Source organism: Bombina bombina, chromosome 3 (genome assembly GCF_027579735.1).
Source record: "Bombina bombina isolate aBomBom1 chromosome 3, aBomBom1.pri, whole genome shotgun sequence".
Classification (NCBI taxonomy): Eukaryota; Metazoa; Chordata; class Amphibia; order Anura; family Bombinatoridae; genus Bombina; species Bombina bombina.
In genome coordinates this window covers 1,210,680,640-1,210,699,504 of record NC_069501.1, presented here as the reverse complement: position 1 = coordinate 1,210,699,504, position 18,865 = coordinate 1,210,680,640, and positions in this window count along the sequence as shown.

Sequence of the window (18,865 nt, the reverse complement as noted above, 5' to 3'; positions counted from 1 at the left end):
AATATTGTATGCGTCCCATTAAAATCGCAATAATAATTCAGAACTTCCGGCTGTCATCTGTAGTATTGTATATATAAGTGATTGCCGAGCTGTTAATATTGTATGCGTCCCATTAAAATCGCACTAATACTGAATAACTTCCGGCTGTCATCTGTAGTATTGTATATATAAGTGATTTCCGAGCTGTCAATATTGTATGCGTCCCTTTCAAATCGCAATAATAATTCAGAACTTCCCGTCTGCCATCTGTAGTATTGTATATATACGTGATTTTAGATCTGACAATATTGTATGCGTGCCATAAAAATGGCACTAATACTGAATAACTTCCGGCTGCCATCTGTAGTATTGTATATATAATTGATTTGCGATCTGACAATATTTCTTAATTGTCCCATTGAAATCTCCATAATAATGCTGTTCAAAAGTGTGGTTTACGTATATGTTGTATTGTAGTATTGAGTGTTAAAGTTCCTAAAGGGGCGGTACAGTGGTGAATCTGTGATGTGTATGGTTGAATCTTCTAATGACGTCATGATATTATTAACCTGCCTATGTAGTTGTGAAATCCTCATTATGTTGTTGTATTGTGCTACATTGTTATTGTGTGCTGAATAAAATCTAAATGTGTGCTTTGTGGTTGCGTGATGGGTGATACGTGTTATGTACATGTACGTATATATTGTGATTGTGTCCCACATATGCTGACTTCTATATAGCGGTCTGGCATTGTTGTTCCTTCCCATAAAGTGACATCTGTAATCTGGTGTAATGATGTATTTTTTGTAGGTAATTCCTAATGGTTTATTGTGATGGAATAATGATGTTACAAGTACCGTCAAATCCATATGTTGTGTTTTGTGATTCCTGTAGAGAATGTAATGTGTTTGTCCACCATCATTTGAATGCACATGTATGAGTGAATGTTAAAAGTAATATATGTGCATCCATGAGTGATTATGTGTTAAGCCTATGTAAATATGCAGTTGCTGCAAGCATATGAGTTGAATAACTGAAATGCAATAATAAAGGTAAATGAGAGGTGTTTCCCATTGTGTAGTGTTTGTGAATCCAGAAATGTGTATTGAATTTTATTTTAATTTTAAATGTAATTTTATTGAAATAATAATGTGTTACTAGTGATGTGGATTTGTAGTTGATGTAATCTAAAAGTGTGAAACAAATTTATGGTGTTGTGAATATTTAATAATTAAAAACCATAAGTCCACCATAGGGAAATAGTCATTTCTTAATCTATTTATCATAGCTGGGTCTAACGCATGAAATCACGTATTTTCTAGCGCTGGTATTTGGAGTTTTTCAGTCTACGCTATTTGCGTGCGTTAGGAAAATGAGGGTTTCGCGTGCACGAGCACGTCTTCCCAATAGAAGTCAATGGAGGCTCTAAAGATTTATAAAAAAAATTTTCTAAGACTGGTTTTCCTCGTAAAGTGAGTGACGTCATGAGCTTGTGTGAAAAAGTAACTAAATCGTGTTCTTTTTGTAATAAATAAATATTTTGTGTATGTCATGTGGTGTATATTGTTTGTATGCATCGATGAGTGTATGTTTGTGATAATGTTATTAGTTAGATGTAGGTATATGAGGGTCTTTTCCCGTATGTCCATGTAAGTCAATGGGAAAATGGATTTGTGTGGATTTTTTTCAAACACCCGAGATCTCGCAACTTTAATACTTTGTATTTTACCGAAAACAAAATAAATATGAAAAATAAAGATAGTGTAGTGTTTGTATGAGTGTAAGTGTACTTTGTGTAATATTTGTTTTGTGATTCGTGGATGTTTTTTTTGTCGGTATATGTTTACTACTGCGTCTGAGGTGGCGGTAGAAAGGTGAGCGTTAGGTGTATTTTGAGTGGCTGTAAATAAACTCTAAATACCGGAGTGCGTAAGAAACCCGCGTTAGGAGCCTCTAACGCTGGTTTTCACGGCTACCGCCGAACTCCAAATCTAGGCCTAAGTGTATTATTTCATCTCTTCACTGCAATTATATTTCCATTTTATCTGTTGTTTTTAACATCTATTTGATATGTATTTTAAATTAAGTTTGAGCGACAAGAGTTAATCAGCTTGTACCATGGGTATAAATTGCTTGTCTCTGTCTCTCCTCACTAGTCTATGAATAAGCGCCACTAGGGGGCGCAAAACGCATAAGACTGACCCTGTCTATGTGTCTGCCCTCTGTTTGGGAACACATCATGTTTTAAAAGTCTAAATAAAGGTATGTTTTAATAATTAACCTACCCTAACTGTTATACTCAAAATACATTAAACTATATTAAACTAATAATTAATCTACCCTAACTGTTATACTCAAATTACATTAAGCTACAATTTAAATTAACAATATTATATATTTAAACACCTAAGCCTACTCAAATAATTTAATTCTACAATTAAAAATTAAACTAAGTTGCAAAAAATAAAACACTAAGTTACACAAAATAAAAAAGAAATTATCAAATATTTAAACTAATTACACCTAATCTAAGAGCCCTATGAACCCCTCCCCCCAAAAATAAAAAAAAAACCTAACCTACAATAAACAACAAATAGCCCTTAAAAGACCCTTTTGTGGGGCATTGCCCCAAAGAAATTAGCTCTTTTACCTGTAAATAAAAAATACAAACAACCACCCCAACAGTAAAACCCACCACCCACACAACCAACCTCCCCAAATAAAAACCTAACTCAAAAAACCTAAGCTCCCCATTGCCCTGAAAAGGGCATTTGGATGGGCATTGTCCTTAAAGGGGCATTTAGCTCTATTGCAGCCCAAACCCTAATCTAAAACTAAAACCCACCCAATAAACCCTTAAAAAAAAACTAACACTAACCCCTGAAGATCCACTTACAGTTTTTAAGTTCCGACATCCAGCCTCAAAGAAGCCGGGAGAAGTCCTCATCGAAGCCGGCAGAAGTCTTCATCCAAGCGGCCGAAGTCTTCATCCAAGCCCGCAGAAGTCTTCACCCAGATGGCATCTTCTATCTTCATCCATCCGGCACAGAGCGGGTCCATCTTCAAGACATCCAACGCGGAGCATCCTCTTAGTTCGACGTCTTTTTGAACAATGAATGTTCCTTTAAATGACGTCATCCAAGATGGCGTTCTTAGATTCCGATTGGCTGATAGAATTCTATCAGCCAATCGGAATTAAGGTTGAAAAAAAAGATTGAGCTCGCATTCTGTTGACTGATTGGAATAGCCAATAGAATGCGAGCTCAATCCTATTGGCTGATTGGATCAGCCAATAGGATGAAAGCTCAATCCTATTGGCTTATTTCAACAGCCAAAAGGATTTTTTCAACCTTAATTCTGATTGGCTGATAGAATTCTATCAGCCATTCTGAATCTAAGGGACGCCATCTTGGATGACGTCATTTAAAGGAGCATTCATTGTTCAAGAAGACGTCGAACGAAGAGGATGCTCCGCGTCGGATGTCTTGAAGATGGACCCGCTCCAAGCCGGATGGATGAAGATAGAAGATGCCATCTGGGTGAAGACTTCTGCGGGCTTCGATGAAGACTTCGTCCTCTTGGATGAAGACTTCTGCTGGCTTCTATGAGAACTTCTCCCGGCTTCTTTGAGGATGGATGTCGGATCTTCAAAACTGTAAGTGGATGTTCAGGGGTTAGTGTTTTTTTAAGGGTTTATTGGGTGGGTTTTAGTTTTAGATTAGGGTTTGGGCTGCAATAGAGCTAAATGCCCTTTTAAGGGCAATGCCCATCCAAATGCCCTTTTCAGGCAATGGGGAGTTTAGGTTTTTTGAGTTAGGTTTTTATTTGGAGGGGTTGGTTGTGTGGGTGGTGGGTTTTACTGTTGGGGTGGTTGTTTGTATTTTTTATTTACAGGTAAAAGAGCTGATTTCTTTGGGGCAATGCCCCGCAAAAGGCCCTTTTAAGGGCTATTTGTAGTTTATTGTAGGTTAGGGTTTTTTTATTTTTTGGGGGGTTTCATAGGGCTCTTAGGTTAGGTGTAATTAGTTTAAATATTTGATCATTTATTTTTTATTTTGTGTAACTTAGTGTTTATTTTTTTGTGTAACAGTGTTTGTTATTTTTTGTAACTTAGTTGTTAGTTTTTTGTAACTTTGTAATTTTTCATTGTAGATTTAAATTATTTGAGTAGGGTTAGGTGTTTAAATATATAAGATAGTTAATGTAATTTTTAGTTTAATGTAATTTAGTATAACAGGGTAGATTAATCAATAGTTTAATGTAGTTTAATGTAATTTTAGTATAACAGTTAGGGTAGGTTAATTAATAGTTTAATATAGTTTAATGTAATTTTAGTATAACAGGGTAGATTAATTAATAGTTTAATATAGTTTAATGTAATTTAGTATAACAGTTAGGGTAGATTAATTATTAGTTTAATATAGTTTAATTTAAATCTACAGGTAAGTTTAAATTTATTATAAGATAGGGATGAGTTAATATTTAACATAAAGTTAGCGGGTTGTTAGGTTTAGGGGTTAATAGTTTAATTTAGTTAATGGCGATATGGGGGGCTAGCGGTTTAGGGGTTAATAGGTTTATTAAGTGCTAGTGATGTGGGAGGCCATAGGTTTAGGGGTTAATACATTTATTTAGTTGCGGTGGGCTCCGGGAGCGGCGGGGTAGGGGTTAATAACTTTATGTATTTGGCGGCAGTGTTGGGCGGTAGATTAGGGGTTAATAACATAATGTAAGTGGCGGCGGTGTAGGGGGCAGCAGATTAGGGGTGTTTAGACTCGGGGTACATGTTAGGGTGTTAGGTGTAAACATAACTTTTATTCTCCCATAGGAATCAATGGGATATCGGGCATCACTGAACATGAGCTTTCGCTGCTTTCAGACTCCCATTGATTCCTATGGCATCCGTCGCCTCCAGGGCGGAAAATAGCAGCAGAATTGAAAGTGAGTTCTGCAAAATATGGTACAGGGACTGAAGTGACATACCAAACGAGATACACACGGTGGACTAGAAGAAGAAGACAGTGAGCTACATGATGTTCAGAAAGAGGGAATAGGCAATTGGTAAACTCTGAAACAGAACAAAAGTAGCTGAAAATCAGGACAAGTTGAGAGAGAATCTTGGTGAGAGGAAAATACATCCATTCTATAAGATTATAGGAGAAAGTAAGCTGGACATGCTTTAAACCCACAGGGGCAGTATAGTTGTCAATTCATAAGGGAAATGCTGTCAGAGAAGTGAAAGGGAGCCCGAGAGCACAATGATTAAGAAACTCTGTGGTTGACCTGGGGAAAGCAGCAACAACAACACATAAAGAAAGGAGAAAGAAAGTGCAAAACACAAAAGCTTGCAAAGAAAAGATTGTGAGGGAATAAATGAGGATGTGTGTTGGAAAGTACTATGAGGAACAATAGAATTCCAACACTATCTCCCAGTTAGCTACCAGTCCTGGCTGTAACAGCCTCCATATTATAGTGCAGCAGGAATATGGTCAAAAACTTGCTGGCATGGAGAGAAATCTCGCCAAATCTTTAGGGCTACTTTTGAGCATTTTATTGCAATATACTGTAGGTGTTTCATCTTCCAATCCAGAACTCTACTTAAAGAGATAAACAACTCTCAAGAAAATAATTGCCTTTTTGAAAGTCTTTGTGGGTACTGACAAGACATATTAGATCATCTCGCCAGAGCAAAGAGGTTTAGATCATCAAGCCCTCAGGCCCTGATATTCAAAGGTTCTCCAGCTTGGAGAAAAATTGCAATTCAGATTTCACAGAGGCTGAACTCACTGAATATTTAAAAGACAAAGAGCGGAACTCTCCAGCCCTGCAAGATGTCTCTTATTTATATAAATGACGGAGAAACAAGCCCGGTGTAATATAGCACTGAATAATATGACATTTTTGTTACACTTTGTGCTTTGTATTTTAGATTATGTTACACTTTAAAATGGTTCTTTTCAGTATTATAGCATTTAAGCTTTGCACTTTCTCATTTATATTTTAATACATTTAGATTTAGCTCTAGCACTGATTTTACAAATTCTGATTTTGTATTGAAAGTTCCTGTGTTACATTAACATAGAAATGTATAGAGTATGATCCTAATGTGTAGCTTTTACAAATTACATTGCACCTTGAATTTTCTGCATTGCAAACTGACAGTTTTAGAAAGTGGGAGGGACAGGGCAGTTCCCTGGGCTGAACAAGTTGAGTTCCCAGGGTATGCCTGAAGCTCTCTTACAAGTCTTGTGAAATTTTTTAAGCAGTTTCCACAATCTGGTCTCACTGACTTATCTCGCCAGCTGTATGCAGGTGAAGTTTGCTCTAAATTCACCATTCACTGATTTTAACTTACAGAACAATAATATATACTAATATGTAACAAAAACAAGTTAAACTGTAGTGAAAACATTTCAGTTTAATTTGTAATTGATGCAAACTGAGCCTTTATATCAGCCCCAGGTGTTCTCCAGTTATCTTCTCTCTCCCATGTGAAATTTTGTATCCCAGAGAGCTTCATTACTTTCTATGGAAGGCATCTCTCACCTCTGTGAGACTTCCAGGTTATGCCCTTTTTCTTAGAAAAGTCAGTGAGTTCAGCCCCAGTAAAGTCTGCATGATAATTTCTCTCCAAACTAGAGTATTTGATTGTCTGGCCCATAGAAAGCAATGAAGCGCTCTGTAAAACTAAAGCAGACAGTTTTTCAGTTTTATTTTAAATAGACAACATGATAAGTGCAATGCAATTTGTAAAAGATAAACATAAATATACAAAGTATGATCCTAATTTGTTAAAAGTTACACAGAAACTGTGTAAGCATAATCAGAATTTGTAAAATCACAATCCTAAATACACTGCTGTATATAAAATAAAATACAAAATAGAAAGTGCAAGATTTAAATGTAATAAAATGTAATATGGAGTGTAAAGTAATATAAAATACAAAACACAAAGAATAAATGCAGTAGAACTCTCATGTCCTGCAGTGCTATATTGCACTGGGCTTATCTTTCCTTCACATACAGAAATGCAGGGAAGGTCCCTTTGAGAAGTAAAACAAAATTTGCCCTTTGAAAATTTCACTAGGGATCTCGCAGTACTAAAGGATCATTTTAGAATATCTCACCTGAGCAGAGAGGTTCTGAATATCAGGCCCTCAGTGAGTAGCAGGAGGCTGAGATTGTTGGAGATAAAAAGTTCATAGACAGAAGCTGGCTTGTTGCACAAATTGGGCGTGATGATCTAAAGCTCTCTGTTCTTGCAAGATTTTATAAGAATTTGATAAAATTGGAGTGTGAGTGCTGCTTATCTAGCTATGCAAGGTTTGGTATTGGAAGGAGAGACACCTTCATTACAAAATAATGCTAAAAAAAAGTCTCAAAAGATTTTGCGTGATTTCTCTCTATGATGGCGAGTTTTTGATCATCAGACCCCAAGGGCCTGATTATCTAAACTTTGCCAGATCAGACGTGTTTTTTTACGCTGACCCTTGCAGGAGTTACCCTAATGGAATTATCTTAAAAAAGGGGAAGTTCCTGCGAGTGGCGCAATGTCTCTGAAATCGGCATTCAGGATGGTGTACTGTACAAGGGGTCAAGGGTCATCATTCCTAAATCATTAAGATCGGAGATGCTGATGCGTATTCATGCCAGTCACATTGGTGGAAAACCATGCTAAAGGCAGGCACTATATTGGCCCAACATGCAAAATGAGATTAGAGACTTTGTTAGCCGTTGTTCAGCATGCAATGAATATGCACAGGCACAACAGAAAGAACCCATGATGTCACATGTGCTGCCCACATGGCCTTGGCAAATTGTAAGCATGGATTTACTTAATTATGCTGGGCAAGATTTTCTACTAATCGATGATCACTATTCTGACTTTTGGGAGATTGAGCTGCTTCCAGACCGGTCTGCTGAAACTACAATCAAGCGTTGTAAAGCACAATTTGAACATCATGGACAGCCAGACAGGGTAATCTCAGATAATGGACCTCAGTTTACATGTGAGCAATTCAGATGGTTCTCTACAGATTGGGGGTTTGAGCATCTTACCTCTTCCCCGCGACACCCTCAAGCTAATGGCAAAGTGGAATCAGCTGTAAAGATAGGGAAGAATCTTTGCAAGAAGGCCAAGTATGAAGGTAATGACCCATGGAAAGCCATTCTACATTGGAGGAACACCCCAACTGAAGGGATGGACTGTAGTTCAGTACAGCGCTTGATGTCAAGGAGGCTGAAGACTTCATTGCCAGTTGCAAATAAATTACTTGAACCTTGTGTGGTAACAGGGGTACTGGAGAAACTGTGACAGAGGATACAGATCTCTAAACTGACATACGATGTGTCTGCCAAAGACTTACCTGAACTAAGCATTGGAGAGCCAATCCATATGAAGCCACTCCCTGGTGACAGGACTGGTCGCTGGAGACTGGGTACCTGTGTTCAGAGGGTTACTCCTCGCTCATATCTTTTGGATGTGGAAGGCAGTCTCTACCACCGCAATCAAGTAGACCTGCAAGTGGCAGAACATCTCACCACACAAGCCTATAAGCATCCTGCACTTGAGCTTTCAGAGGCTCTCAATGCACATAGTCCTACTGGACCACATAAGCAAGGCAGAGACAATACTGCTTTCATATCAGAAGGATACATTAAGGATGACATAATGCAGCCTCTTATACCAGCAAGTTCTTCTGTGCCAAACACATCAGCCAGGAAAGAGGGCAACTCCTTATCAACACCTTCTGGAGCTGAACAGATTTCCCCGGGCAAAATCCCTGTGGCCTTGCATAGCAGTCGAGTTTCAAGACCACCAGATAGACTCAATCTGTAGTGTATCTACCAGTAATGCAGTATGTTATGTTTAAGAATGTTCAGGATCTGTTTTAGGTAAATTGTTAGCAAATTTTGGATTGAATGTAAAAAGGGGAGATGTTATGGAGTTATTAAATATGCAAATACATGGTAACATTGTATTGCCTTATACTTCCTGTTTCCTGTTCCTACCTCTGACCTGGATGTAGTTCTATAGTCAAACATGATTCCTCACACTAACAGCTTGTAGTGTCTTGATTTCTATACATGAAACACTGGATGTTCGTTTTAGATCATCTCTCCTGAGTGGAGTTTTCGATCTTCAAGCCGTAAGTAAGAGTTCCATATATGTAGGGTCAATAATATAAAAATGAGATTCTCTAACCAGAGTGTTCATTTTTTCATGAGAGTGACCCTTTAAATTTATTACATTTCAATGGTATAGCTAATAAATGAAAATTATTTTAAAACATATAACAAATGTGGTTAAAGGGACATGAAACAGTTATTTTCCTTTATGATCCAGTTTACAGCTTTAAACAACTTTCCAATTTGACCTCCCTTTGTCAAATTTCCTTCATTTTCGTGACATCCTTTGTTAAAAGGAACAGCAGTGCACTACTGGGAGCCACCTAAACATATTGGGTGAGCCAATGCGAGTTCTGAATGGGAACTAGTGACACCTACCTTACAATATAATATTTAATAAAAAACTCAAGGTTCTTGTGTGATTTACCTCCATGCTGGCAAGTTCTTCGTCGTCAGGTCACAAGAGAACAAAGCAAATTAGATCATAGAAATAAATGTTAAAGTTGTTGAAAATAAAAACCCTAATAACCATCCTCCAATGCGATTTTCTTGGTTGTGCTGTTGCTTGATATCTATTAGTTGAAGTTCTGATAAAGGCTGATCTCATGATACGGAATTTTGTGGCCCTATACAAATAAATTATGATAATAACAATGATAATATTAATATAGTCTTTCATGACTCTCTAGAAAGATATCTTCTCATTTTTCATTGCTTTCAGTTGTATTTTTACAGAGCTTGATAGGAACTTTTCTGACTTTTCCACGCACATTCCAAGCAATATATATAATATTTATTAACTAAACAAGCTCCGTTATCTGCAAGTGAATCTATTATTTTACTTTGATCAAAATGTAATTAACCTGTATGGTGTCAAACTTGTTATTCATTGGGGAAGATCATTTTGATGGTTGAACCTCTGTGCCACACTAAGATAGTTTGCTTTTTGTTTCCATGGCAACCATACACAAGGGAAAAATAAGGTGACCGTTTTATGTCTGACCTAATCTTAAAATGATTTCTACTTATATTTGTGCAGATTAGAAAAAAGCATGCATTATAAAAGGTACAGATCAATGCCATATAAAAATTATTATGGAAGTAGGCTGCTGTAATGAGAGCAACCATGGTCACTAGCTTTCTATGCAACATCCCTTCAGTGGGTATAACTTTATGAACAGGTGTGTATACCAATTTATCAAGACTCATCAATTTTCACTGCTGTTTCCATCTTATACGTCTAGCTGTCTCTGAAATCACATTTTCTGCCTATTGTCACTTCACTGCTTCAAAACATTTTCAATATCCTGTTTTCTTTTTTTTTCTCAACAGAGTCATTCAAGAACTCTTAAATGGTCAGAGAATTGTAAATTAATTCATCAGGCTCCATGGGGAATTGGGGTAACATAGCCAGTTAAAGGAGGAATTGCTCAGCTCATTATTTGCAATAAATGCATAAGTCCAAGGACTTCATTGTCTTGTTTTGTTCAAGGGAAATAGAGCCCTAAAATTGTTCTTTGATGATTCAGATAGAGTATACCATTTTAAACAACTTTCTGTTTAGCCTTTTATAATCAAATTTGCTTCATTCTCTTGGTATGCTTTGTTGAAGAATGCAGCAATCCTCTACTGGGAGCTAGCTGAACACATGGGGTGAGCTGAGCTAAAGACAAGGGGCATATATGTGCAGCCATCAATCAGCAGCTAGCTCCCAGTAATCCCTTGCTGCTGGTGAGCCTACCTAGGTATGCTTTTGAACAAAGGATACTAATAGAACAAAGAAAATGACACGATAGAACGTTATTTAAAATCACCTGCTCTTTCTGAATCATGAAAGCTTAATTTTGACTTTACTGTCCCTTTAATTACATAAAATGATACACATTACTCTTAGGACTTTATGTAAGAATCTTAAAAGCACGGACTTCCCCGACCGGGGAGACTGACAGAAGCAGTGGCGTTGCACACGCGGCAAATTGTGCAATTATAGTTTGTTCATTTGTTAAAGAAGTTTGCCACTTCTTAAATGGAGCCCTAAGTTCCTTAACTCTGTCACCTCCTCTCTTGGGGCGATATACAAGTTCAATCGCCTGCCACCTTAGTTTCTCCACCAACTGATTGTGTTGGTGAATAAAACGTTTGGCCAGTGCTGAGCACTCTTTTTTGCAATTGATATTACTCAGATGTTCACGTATACAGGACCTCACTTGTATATCGCCCAAGAGAAGAGGTGACAGAGTTAAGGAACTTAACCATAGAGAAACCTTCTGGATCTTTAAATTAGGTACAAGATACCCAACAAGCTTTCATTCTGACTATGACATTCTGAATAATTGGGAACACTAATATCAGGGCTACTACTATTTTATAGAGGATTCAGTGGGTCAGCAGTACTACTTAAACCAAATTATAGTAAAATAATACTTAATAGGCATCTATGTACATTCATGTAGCCTATGTAAGGCTTATCGTACTTGATCTCCCTTTTTAATATAACATGATGAAACATAATGCTGATGGTAATTATATCATACAATATAGGACTGAAATGTGACCAACTGCACAAGCATTGCTCTGACTTACCTACAAGTAGCCGATTAGAGCTAGCTATGTAGCTATTTATTTATTTATTGACTTAGCTTTGATCTAAACTACAACATCTTTTCTGTATCTTTATTTAAATTTAAATATTAAGCATAGAGAAATTATATTCACTAATTCCAATGCTGGTGCTTTTTGACGATATTCCTAAGTAATTAGAATTGACTATAGTTGCTTACTATTTAACACCTATTTATGTCGCTGGAATAGGGGCTAATATATCACTGAATAATTGTTCACGCTTACCTCTCCTAGTTTACCCTGTACCTGTACTTGTATTTGTAACTATATTTGTTTTTTCGTGACTGTATTTAGACATTATATGCCTCCGACTTTAGGGGAATATTATTGTTCTGCAGAGTGTATCTGCCAACTCGGTCAGCTGGTCTGTACATATATATGTGTGAGAATAGCGTTTATGTAAATATATTCATTTACTTCTCTCTATATATTTAATGCATTTAATGGGTTAAACTTCACTCATTATAGTGTCTTCTAAGCTCACATGTATTGGGGTCAGTATCCAAGTTTGCGGTGCTTGTCTCTATGCATAACAGGTGTTACTAAATTAGCATGTACCAGGTGCTTAGAGTATGCGCATACAAATAGACCTAGTAGCACTAACCTGGCTTACTGTAAATACGGGGCAATCCCGAAACGCGTCCTTGACTGGGATGTGTGCTGTACTACTAATTTCTTCCTGTTTTAAAATAATTTTTGTATGCTGTTTGCCCACGTTGGTAATCTTTTACCTTAATAAAGTGGTATTGATTGAGCCATTCTGGAGTTCCTTTCTTTGCTTGAAATGATCACAGTCAAACTAATCTAATTGGGATGACTGACATCCACTATTCTTTTACGATTTGTTGCATGAGAACAGGAGGTGGTGTTGCAATAGCAGCTGCTCATGCAATTATAGGAACCTTGACTGCCCACACATTGAAAAATTAAGCCCTAAGTTTCAACAATGAATGCTTAAAGAAAAGAGTAAATTTAATAAAATGCAAACAAAGAGAGAAGCGATCTACCAGAAACAAACAAAAGCTCTGTAGCTTGTTCTATGGTGAGTTACCACCCAGGAGGAACCTCTTTTAGCCCAATTGTGCTTTTCACAGAAGAGAACTTTCCTGAAGTATGTCAGTCTGATCCCACCTAGTAAGGTCAGTCCAGCCCTGAAATTACCTTACTAGGTGGGATAAGACTGATATACTTCAGGAAAGTTATCCTCCTGTGAAAAGCACAATTGGGCTAAAAGAGGCTGCTATTTGGTAGTAACTCGCCATAGAGCAAGCTACTGAGCTGTTGTTCATTCCTGACAGAGCACTTCTCTCTTTGTATGCATTTGTATTATGACTCTTGGGAAGCCTCCCTAGGGGTGATGGGGAAACCAGACGTGGACTCCTTGCACAATATGCTTAGAGGAGTATGGCTTCACCTCACTGACAAGCCCCAATGAAGGCCGAAATGATTGTCTGGGGTTGTCATGTTCCTTGTTCAAAGGAGGATTGCCTGGAGGATTACTAGGTGGGGTCAGACTGATACACTTCAGGAAAGCTCTCCTCTGTAAAAAGCACAATTGGGCTAAAAGAGGTTGCTCCGGTGTGGAAACTCGCCTTAGAACAAGCTACTGAGCTGTTGTTCGTGCTTGGTAGAGCGCTTCTCTTTCCATATGCACATGTATAAATTTAATAAGTCAATTGGAAACATCTTTTTTTTGTTTGTTTGTCTTTTTCCTAAATTGTACAGTCTGAATCATGAAACTTTAACTTTGTGTTCAGTGTCCCTTTAATGAGTCTGATATTCGTGTGCACTATTATATGTTGAATCTTCCAATAATTTCCACAAGTGTCTATAAATTAGCTAATGCCATTTGATTATAAAAAGTAGTTAAAAAATAAAATCACTACTGGAAAGTGATCACGCCTATAATACATATAGCCATTTAGAGGAAACTGATTGCCTATTACTAATGCAGAGATACTTTTAAAGGGACAGTCTACACCTTAGTCATCTTAAAGTCTTAACTTAGATTAAGCTGCAAATAGCATCCTGCACCCCTTTCTATATCATACAGCAGCCATGGTAAAAAAAAGTTATTTTAAAATGAATATTGTTTCTGGCCACTTTGAAATGGCTGCCAAGCTCCGCCCTTTGATGACATCACAATCTGGGTTGCATATTGCTTCTAATCACAAAAGGCGCACTGGTTGGACTCAATAGACATTACTATTCAGCACAGTTCCTAGATGCGGCGCGGATCATGATGTCATCAGTGGGTGGAGCTTGGCAGCCATTTCAAAGTGGCTAAAAACAATATTCATTTTAAAATAACTTTGTTACTTATCCTGCTGCATGATATAGAAAGGGTGCAGGAGACTATTTGCAGTTTAATTTAAGGTAAAACTTTAAAAAGACTAAGGTGCAGACGGTCCCCTTAATTCTAAGTTTCTGTACATTGTGCTACATTATACTTCACATAGTTTCTTAGAATTTAGTATTATTTCAACTATGATAGCTTTTCTTTGCATATTTGCTTCTTGCACTGAATTAAAAAATATATAATAATAGAAGAAATGAACTTATGATTCTAAAACATCTGACAGCTGTAACATAAAGCCCCACAATGCGTCAGTCTTTTGCTGTTCCCTCGTGTGCTCATAGTGTGCAAGTTCAGAGGTATCTGTGCCAGATAATATTTCATTTCAGAAGGAATAACAGAAAATCCAGCTGTGAGGATGTAATTAGTGTGTCTTGTAGAAAAGACGAGGGAGCCCCCGCTCTGTTTTTCTGGGTCTTTTTCGTTTTTCTTTTTCTTCTTCTTCTTTTTGTTTTCAGTATTGCTGAAGAATAAACCTATCTGAAATACAAAGTAGAATTATGTGTAGAGAATTGCACTGTAATGGACAATCGTTTCATAGAGGGGAAAAACAGATAATACTTTTGTAATCTGCTGAGGCAATAGTGCCATCTGCTGGGTAAAATTGTTAGTACAGTAGATTAGAAAATATAACCTAAAATAGTTTTAATACTAAGGAGAATTTTATACTCCCTTTTTATTGCAGGTAGCTATTTTAGATTGTAAGCTCTCCATTAAAATGCAATATACCTTTGCTGCTGTAATATATGTGGTTCCTAAATTAAAATTATATAATGTTACATGTTCAGACATGCAAAATATATAGTCAGTTTAAAAATTAAAGATTAATGCTATAGATTGACCATATTTTGTCAAATAGAATATAATTATTTGGGTATTATATGGTTCTTTTTTGTATTGGATTTTGATGTTTATTAGATTTCACTATTAGAAAGTCACTGACTCTAGAAACTAATTAAATTTACAAATTATTGTAGTTTACAGGTGTTGATGTAGACACTTAAATTTTCAGTAATTTCTTCCCTTTTGTCTTACATAAACAAACCTTTTTCTGGCAGAGTTGTTCAGAATATATATTTTTTTTATTATTATATATTTTTTTGCATTTATTTGAAGTTTTTTTTTATTTATGCTTGATCAGGTAAACTAATAAATACACACTGAACACTAAATACATTTAATGCACCTACCTCTACTACCTCTAATTATGGGCACTACCGTAATGAAACCATAGTTTACACTGCAGGTGTTTTAAGGAGAGATGCAGGGAATAACCTCAATACTATGCGTATAAATAGATTTAGAGGGTGATTTATCAAGCTGAGGTGGACAGGGGCACACATATGCGCCCATGTCCACAGCAGCTCTCCTCTGGCGGGCTCATTTCCCCTGGCGGAATTCAGCATTGCACACGAGCGCTATTTTTCTAATAACATGATTGTTTTTTCACCCGACAAGTACATTGATTTCTTTCTTAATTGACCAATAATTACACACGTCCCAGCGACATCACTAATCTATAATATACCATATTATGTGAGATATTATATCATTTAATAATTATTTTTTTATCTTATCACACTTTTAACACTGTGGTTTGTTTAATTGATTTTTGCAGCACCTTCACTTTTTAAGCCCTACATTTTCTATATTGTATTGTTGTACTACATACCACCCCTTTAAACAGTAACTCATCACTATGCTTGTGGTACCCAAACTTATTGTACCATTCACTGACATTAATGTGTTCCCATTTATTTATAAGGTTATTCATGATTTTTAGAATGACATAATACTATTTACTATCATAAGCTGGGATAGCATTTATTCCCAGATATGTACATTTCCCTCTAAACAAATGCATTGTATTTTTCCATCAGTATGATTCACTATAGAAGTTTGAATAACTTATACGCTCTCTTTTAGTCCATGATGACTTAATATGCATCATGCACACACCCTCTTAGATTGACCCATCAGCTATGAAATGGTAATTTTTGTCATCAGTGCCGGCCTATAAAAAGCCTACGGGCAAAACATGTCATGGGCAGTGAGAACTCTGATTTTCGTTTTTTTAACTTTGCAATTGTGGCAATTAGATGCTTAATATGCTAACCGTACCCTAACTACTATAATACTGGTAAACACAAGTGGCTGACGATTTGTGTCGCGACCCTGGAGAACTATTTCTTGCTTTATAATTTATTGCTTGATGGTTCCCAACAACAGTATTTGCATATAACCAATAATCTTGGTGCAATATGTGCGCCTTGCTCTAAATTACATAGTATAGCAATATATTGTTCAAAAATAGAATTTTGGTGCAAAATGTGCGCCTATATTTGAAATTATAAACCACTCTTTTTATATATATTTGCTAACTAAGCAACCGCAAGTATAGCGATTTAGTCCCCAATCAGATTTTGTGTATTAACTGCTCCTACAACTTGACGATCTAGACCATATTAATTTATAGTAATAATCCCAATTTAGAGGCAAAAACAGAATGCACAACTATCAAATTGCGGTGAAAATAAGTCCGCTTACATATTAGTATTTAACTGAATCACCTTATATTTCACCTAATAGCAAGCATTGTAAGAAAACTGGTGCAAACGTGCGCCTGAATCTTTGAGCAAAAACACCATTGAGATATCTTTGTGTACCATATATGTTACGTCAATAATTACCACAGTAACATATTGTGTGTATAATAACTATCAATTTGGTGCAAAATGTGTGCCTCCATTTAAAATATCAGTTATTTTGACGTCAATCAAATAACACTCTTATAACTTACGACTTTTGTATTTCTGCCCATGAATACATAATGCTCTCAAGCTTACGATCTAACTATAACTCGTTACAGTACTGTATAATCACTATCTAAATGTAGGAAATATTGCAACCTAGTAACGATGTTGTAAGTGAACTTAAGTATAGCCACATAATATAAATAGCATATATTCTCTGTGACTACAAACATTACTAAACGGACACCATTGCATGCTGGGGCTTCCTAGAGGAAAATACTTACGACATAGTCGCTACAATCACAAATGGTACACAAAAATTAAGATACATACCCTGACAATTGTTGCCAATATTGGACCATTAGTTGTCATGATGAATGATTTATCCACCCTATAATAAAGTTATCAGAATACCAATAAATAATAATAAAAAATCTGGTGCATAATGTGTGTCTCTTGGTAATTTTGTAGCACACCTTGCTTATATATATCCCACAAATAGGAGTAAGAGTATATTACTAATGCGTAATGCACACTTTAATATACCCCTCCTAACAAATGTAGAATTGGCAAACATCGGTCTCTATTCATGTGATAAATCAGTCACCCCTGAGCATCAATTGGTAGATTAATATCTACTTTGCAATATATGAACTATAGATATTAACTGAACTGTACTATATTACAATTACAAAATCAGGGAGTATTGCTATCAGATTGAGGTACCCTAACATATCCATGCTAAATCAGGAATAATGTTATCCGCCAGATCAGAAGTATATTGTAGTACGATTTGTCATGTGTGTGCTGATTCTTCAGGATAATATGTCTGAATATATAATCTATTAGCATTTTAGGTGTATGTTTCTCTCCAGGGAGATAACTGTGTATCCTTACCTTGGATAACACAGTCCCCACTATACCAGTATCTAGATTTTCGATACGGATTCTAGATTGTCCTATAAAGCATCTCTTTGTCCACTTCGTGGTTTTAACACATTTTTTATTTTATTTGATTATTAAAAGTTATGTTTTAAACACTACCCCCTTCCTTTGGGATTCATTCTCTTGTTCTACCTAGTATCATACCCAGTAGTGTTGTGAGTGCTAAAAAGTACACTCTTTTGCAAGTATCTTCTACTTGTTTCTCCTTTAGGTATTTAACTTGCCATGTTTGGTATACGCTTAAAGGGACAGTCTACTCCAGGATTGTTATTGTTTAAAAAGATAGATAATCCCTTTATTACCCATTCCCCAGTTTTGCATAACCAGCACAATTATAATAATATACTTTGTACCTCTGTGATTACCTTGGGGCCCATTTATCAAGCTCTACATGGGCTAAAGACCGCTGCTCCATAACCTATCCGCCTGCTCTGAGCAGGCGACAGACATCGCCGCAGTTCAGCACGATCGAGTACGATCGGGTTGATTGACAACCCCCTGCTGGCGGCAGCTTTACACCAGCAGCTCACAAGAGCTGCTGGTGCAATACTGAATATGGAGAGTGTATTGCTCTCCGCATTCAGCGAGGTCTGTCGGACCTGTTCGCACTGTCGGATCAGGTCCGACAGACCTTTGTTAAATAGGGGCCCTTGTATCTAAGCTTCTGCAGACTGCCGCCTTATTTCAGTTAATTTGACAGACTTGCATTTTAGCCATTCAGTGCCCTCTCATAAGTAACTCCACAAGCATGAGCACAATGTTATCTATACGGCACACATGAACCAACACCCTCTAGCTGGGAAAAACTGTCAAATGCATTCAGATAAGAGGTGGCCTTCAAGGCCTTAGAAATTAGCATATGAGCCTATCTAGGTTTAGCTTTCAACTAAGAACATTAAGAGAACAAAGCAAATTTGATGATAAATGTAAAATGGAAAGTTGTTATATTTTTAAATAAAGATTAATACACTGAAATTTAGGGCCATTTGGGACACATTTAGAAAATTAACCAGAGGTTACGGTAGCAATAACCAGTCACTTGTAATGGCTGGTTATTTATCGCGCATCCGCAAACAAGCAA